General features: G+C 34.4%; 1 non-coding gene across 1 annotated transcript; it reads right to left on the minus strand.

The window, feature by feature from the left end:
- Positions 1 to 300: 300 nt before the first annotated feature.
- On the minus strand, positions 301 to 463 carry LOC112134102 (U1 spliceosomal RNA). Its single transcript, XR_002915675.1, has one exon. It is a non-coding gene; the product is annotated as a U1 spliceosomal RNA (small nuclear RNA).
- Positions 464 to 7023: the final 6560 nt, after the last annotated feature.

Here is a 7023-nt window from a genome sequence, read left to right on the forward strand (position 1 = left end):
TATTAAAATGTCATATTCATTTGCTCACACTTCTAGTTATTCTTTCTTTACATCTGTATTGGTTTAATTTTAGTTATATAAAAAACATTTTATTTTAAAAAATTCAAGCACAGAAACATTATATTGTAAGAATAAATAGTCCAATTTCACTTTAGGTGAATCTCACTCCCCTCTTCACAGGTAATGAGGGTTAACAGTAAGTAGGCTGCAATTCATTTCAGGTAACTTTTCTTTTTTCTTTTATTTGCTTTTGTCTTATCTTTTCTTTTTTTTGTTTGTTTTTACTTTTTAATTTCTTTTTGAGGGAGAGTGCAAACGAAATTCCTCACTACCACAAATTATGCCACTGGGTTTTCCACATTAGGGGAAGTCACAGGGGTCAGAATATCCAGAGTGCAATGGATAAGCCCACTCTGGGTAAACCACCTTCGTAATCACAATATCTCACCTGCCTAGTAAGTATCCCCAGATCACCTCCCATGCAATATGTAAGATATATACACATGTATATATTTATATATGTGTGTATAAATGTATGCACATACATACATATAATTTTGTTTTTAAACACATTTTTTACCAAATGTCATAATTCTATACCTAATATCGCAATTTGCTTTTTCCACTTTTCAATATGTGTTGGAGATCTTTCCATGCTGGCATATACCTGACTGGTATATATATAAATCTATGTAATTATTCTACAGTACAAATATACTGGAGTTCAACTACCAATGGATGTGTAGGTTGAGTGTAGTTTTGTTAACTATCAAATCCTTGTATTTGCATCTTTAGGCAAGTGGGGCTTATTTCTCTAGAAAAGACATCTAGAGGTAGAATCACTGGCACTAGAAAGACTGCACATTAAATTTTTGTTAGATTCTGAAATTTTTCTCTGCAAAAAGCTGAATCAACTTGATATGGTCTGGCTATGTCCCCACCCAAATCTCATCTCGAAGTATAATACAAATTATAATCCCCACCTGCCAGGGGAAGGACCTGGTGGGAGGTGATTGGATCATGGGGGCTGTTTCCCCCTATGCTGTTCTCATGAGAGTGAGTTCTCATGAGGTCTGATGGTTTTATAAGTGGCAGTTTACCCCTCTTTCTCTTTCTTTCTCTCTCTCACCTGCTGCTATGTAAGACGTTCCTGCTTCACCTGTAATCCCCACATATGAAGGGAGGGAGATAATTGAATTATGGGAGCAGATTCTCCCACGCTGTTCTTGTGATATTGAGTTCTCATGACATCTGATGGTTTTATAAGGCAGTTTTCCCTGCTCTTGCCCACTCTCTCTCACTTGCCACCATGTAAGACATGCCTGCTTCCCCTTCTGCCATGATTATAAGTTTTCTGAGGCCTCCCCAGCCATGCAGAACTGTAAGTCAATTAAACCTCTTTCCTTTATAAATTATCCAGTCTCAGGGAAATTCTTTATAGCAGTGTGTAAATGGACTAATACACAACTTGTACACAAACCTACAGAGTTATTCAGCACTTGTTTTACAACATCATTACCACCTGTAGAGATTATTATGCTTTGTAATTTTTTCTACCATGATGGGAAAAAATGTATCATTTTCTTTTCATTTACATTTTCCTGCTCGCTAATGAAGTTGAGCATCTTTTAAAATGTTTTTAAGCTATTTTTAGTTATTTAGTTCATTGTATAATTTTTTATTTCATAATTTATGGTCCCTATAAATTATGGTAAATAATCTTTTGACAGTTACATGTGTAACATATTTTCTCCCAGTCTGTCACTTTTCTTTTATTTATTGTAATTTTATCATTTGAAAGTTTTAAATTTTTATATAGGTAAATATGACAACTGTCTCCTTTACGAATTCTGAATTTAGGGCTTTCTTAGAAAACCCTTCAAAGCCCTAAATTATAAATAAATATTCTCTTTATTTTCTAAACATAATTTTATATTTCTGTACTTTATGTATAATTGTTTGGTCTATTTCAAAATAATTTTGTGAGGATGTGAGGTAGGGCAAAACTTAATTTTATAACCAAACTGTCAAAAAGTTGTCCCACTACTATTTATTAAATAGCCTATTTGTTCCCCATTAATTTCACCACATGGTAACATATCACATTGCCTTTGTCACATATTAAATTTTCCTATGTCGCTGGATCTGATCTTATACTCTTTTTCTGTGCAGTCAAGCTGCCTCTTCCTGAACACCTGTTTAAGTAGGGTAGGTTTAGCTGCTATACAGCTTTATGCTATGTATTTTTTAATGAAATTGAGCAAATGCCACTTTTTGATATTTTCAAAATAGTCTTGGCTATTATTACATTTTTCTCTTCGATTGAACTTTAAATTAAACATGTCAAGGTTCACAAAGAGTTCTTTTAAGATTTTATATGGGATTGCATTAAATTTATAGATTAATTTGGGGAGAAATAACATCTTTACAATGTTAAATATTATCTTTCAGGAACATGCTATGCCTCTGCATTTATTTAGGCTGATTTATATATCCTTCAAAGAGTGTTACATTGTTTTTCATAACAGTCTTTCAGATCTTTTGTTAGGTTTAATTCTCCCTGTTTTTTATTTCTGCTGCTATTCTGATTGGGATATTATTCCATGACATGTTCTAATTTATTATTATCCTATATGGAAATATTATTGTGTATTAAATTTTCCTTAGTTTTAATAGTTTTTTTCATTTATTTTCTTGGGTTTTCTAGGTAGGTAATCACATTTTATACAAAATATATCGTAGTTTAATCCATATATTTTGGATATATGCTAGTTTAATCCTTGCGTAACCAATGAATACATGTGTCTGTCCTGTTTATATTTGTCTTTATGAAATTTTGAATAGTAATATTGAGAGTAGATACTCTCATATTCTTCCTGACTATATGATAGCCTTTCACAGATAAATAAGACATAATGTCACAGAGTTTCGAATTTCCTGTTACCTGTTTTATTCAGATGACAGTCATATTTCTATAGCTGAAAAATACTTATGAAAATATGATACTGTGCATGAATAGCAATACTTCAAATCACTTTAATCGCTGTATGTTGTAAGTTCCTCATAAAAGCCACCAAAGCTAAAATACAGTGTGTTCAATAAATTTTTATTAGACTGCCAACTGAAATTATTATAATAATGTAATTCTGGCATAAACTTTGACTATATTTTATTCCATATTATATTTTATCTCATATCAATAGATACAAATGGATATATAATAAATATATAAAATATAATCCCAATAGCAAAATAATCACCATGTAACCACATTCAAATTAAGAATGTCTGTGTTTTGATCCATATGCAGAAGAATGAAACTAGACCTTTATCTCTCATCATATACAAAAATCAAATCAAAAAAGATTGAAAACTTAAATCTAAGGCTTCAAACTATGAAGCCACTAAAATAAAACATTGGGGAAACTCCCCCAGGACTTTGGACTGGGCAAAGATTTCTTGAGTAATACCCCATCACAAGCACAGGAAACCAATGAAAAACTGGACATATTGGATCACATCAAGTTAAAAAAGCTTCTGCACTGAAAAAGAAACAATCAACAAAATGAAGGAACAACCCACAGAATGGTAGAAAATATTTGCTAATTATCCATCTGACAAGAGATTAATAACCAGAATACATAAGGAGCTCAAACAACTATATAGAAAAATAAACTAATAATCTGATTTTAAAATGGGCAAAAGATCTTAATAGACATTTGTGTTAGTCCATTTTCATACAGCTATAAAGAACTGCCTGAGGTTGGGTAATTTATAAAGGAAAGAGGTTTAATTGACCGACAGAGAAGCCTCAGGAAACTTACAGTTATGGCAGAAGGCAAAGGGGAAGCAAGGCACCCTCTTTACAAGGCAGCAGGAAGGAGAAGTGAACACAGGAGGAACTATCAAACACTTATAAAACCATCAGATCTCATGAGAACTCACTCACTATCACAAAAATAGCATGAGGGAAACCACCTCCATAATTCAATTACCTCCACCTGGTATCTCCCTTAACATGTGAGCATTATGGGGATTACAATTTAAGATGAGATTTTGGGTGTGGACACAGCTAAACCATAACAACATTTCTTAAAAGAAGACATACAAATGGAAAACAATCATATAAAAACATGCTCAACGTCACTGATAATCAGAAAAATGCAAATAAAATCTACAATGAGATATCATCTCACTCCAGTTAAAATGGCTTATATCCAAAAGACAGGTAATAACAAATGCTGGCAAAGATGTGAAAAAAAGGGAACTCTCACATACATTTAGTGGGAATGTAATTAGTACAACTACTATAAAGAACAGTTGGAGGTTCTTCAAAAAATTAAAAGTAGGATGATACAATCCAGGAATCCCACTCCTATGTATATACCCAAAAGAAAGCAAATCAGTATATTGAAGAGATGTGTTCACTCCTGTGTTTACTGCAGCACTATTCACAATAACCAAGATTTTAAAGCAACCTAAGTGTCCATCAACAGATCAATGGATAAAGAAAATATTGTATTTATACACAATGAAGTACTATTCAGCCATAAAGAAGAATGAGATTCTGTTATTTACAACATCATGGATGGAACTGGAGATCATTATGTTAAGTGATAAAGCCAGGCACAGAAAGAGAAACTTTGCATGTTCTCATATATTTGTGGGAACTAAACATTAAAACAATTGAACTCGTGAAGATAGAGATTAGAACTATGATTCCCAGAGGCTGGGAAGGGTAGTGGTAGGGGTAGGGGGAATGGGGATGGTTAATGGGTACAAAAATATAGCTAAATAGAGTGAATAAGATCTAATATTTGATAGAATAACAAAGTGACTATGGTCAACAATAATTTATTGTATACTTTAAAATAAAAGAGCATATTGGAATGTTTGTAACATCATAAAATAATATATGTTTGAGGTGATGGATATCCCATTTTCTCTGATCTGATTATTATACATTGTATTTCTGTATCAAAATATTTTAATGTACCTCATAAATATATATACCATGTGCTCAATAAAAATTAAAAATTAAAATTTCTTTAAAAGAATATCTATGTTTTGAGATTTATACAAATGAATTCATGCTGTATGTAGTCCAAAATATTTTGCCATTCTAGTATTACGTAGGTAAGAGTCATCTTTGTTTTTGCAAATCATTATAGTTCATTTATATGCATTGCTTTTTAATATTCCATTTAAAATCGACTAGTCAATAATTTATTTTTATATTTTCCATTTTAAAAACACTTTTGACTGTTTCTAGTTTTCTGTAATATTAAGAATAATGCTATTGAAGTAATTATACATGTATTCTTGCATGTGTGTATGATTTTCTCTAGGACATTCCTTAGAAGTGAAATTTCTAGTGCAAAAAGATTTTGAATACACAAGTTTTATAATGCTTACTATAGATTTGTTGGAAGATACACTTTATGCACAAAAGGAAGTTCTCTTTTAGTCCTAATTTACTAATAGTCTAGCATGAGTAGTTGTTGAATTTCATTAAATGCTTTATCTACAGTGAATATTAGCTATTCATAAAATAATACTATATAATAAACCACCCCAAACTCAATGTCTTAAAGCAATAATTATTTCTACTCATTCATATATCTGTGCATAGGCTGTAGTTAGCTGTTCTAGGCTGGGACCATATGTATTGACTCCAAGTTATAGTAGGATGTGGTCTGCTCCACACCGCTCTCTTCCTCCCTGAAGTAGCAGGCTAGCTGATAAAAGTTCATTTTGTGGCAATGGCAGAAACACAAGAGTCTCGTTTGGTATCAAAGTCATTGACCTCATAGACAGAACACGTAATCATAACATTAAGTGGTAAGATAACTCAGCTGCAAAACTGTCAAGGCCTATTGTTTTCTTTGTTGAAAATGTTTGAATCTATTGATTGATCAATATATTTAATGATCGTAGGAGGATTTAGGCACTTTTTCTTGAGTCAGTTCTGGTAAATTACATTATTTATGGAATTTATTCATTTTATACATTTTCAAAATCATTGGCCTCAGTTGAGAGGTGGAGCAAGATGGTAGAATAGAAAGCTCCACCTATCATCCCCATCCCTGCATCCCTCACAAGGACACCAAGTTAACAACTATCTACACAGGAAAAACCCAATCATGAGAATGAAAAATCAGGTGAGCATGCATAGAACCTGGCTTTCACTTCATATCCCTGAGAGCGGCACTGAAGAGATAAAAAAGACAGTAAGACAGTTCTGAATTGCCAACACCACTCCTTCCCCACTCCAGGCAGCTGCAGCATGGTGTGAAGAGCCTCTATGGGCATTGGCGGAGAACACAGCAATTCTGAGGCACTGAACTGGACAAGAAAACCAGACAAAGTGAGCCGATGACCACTCATACAGGGAGAATTTAAATTGGCCCTAGTCAGCAGAGAATCATTTATTTCAGCAGTCCAAACTTGAGTGCCCACAAACCTCACCACCTAGGGCCAAAATGTTCTGTTTCTAAGAAAACTTGAAAGTCAGTCTAAGCCAAAAGGACTGCAACTCATAGGTAAGTCCTAAAGCTGAACTAGGCCCAAAGACAGTGGACTAGGGAAGCATGTGACCTACTGAGACACCAGTTGGGGTGGCTCCAGGAGTGCTGGCAATGCTGGCATCATGCCTCCCCTAATTCCAGGCACAACTCAGTTGGGTGCTTTAAGAGACGCCTTCCTTCTGCTTGAGGAGAGAAGGAAGGAGTGGGGAGGACTTTGTCTTGCATCTTAGATACCAGCTCAACTACAGCAGGATAGGGCATCAGTCAGCATCATGAGGCCCCCATTTCAGGTGCTAGCTCACAGATGACATTTCTAGACATACCTTGGGCGAGAAGGGAACCTGCTTCCTTGAAGGAAAAGACCCAGTCCTGCCAGCATTCATCACTTACTAACTGAAGGACCCCTGGGCCCTGAGTAACCAGCAGTGATACCTGGGTGCTACATCGAGGGCCTTGGTGAGCCCCTGAGACTTGCTGGTTTCAGGTGAGACTCAGC

The sequence above is a fragment of the Pongo abelii genome, chromosome 5 (genome assembly GCF_028885655.2).
Source record: "Pongo abelii isolate AG06213 chromosome 5, NHGRI_mPonAbe1-v2.0_pri, whole genome shotgun sequence".
NCBI lineage: Eukaryota > Metazoa > Chordata > Mammalia > Primates > Hominidae > Pongo > Pongo abelii.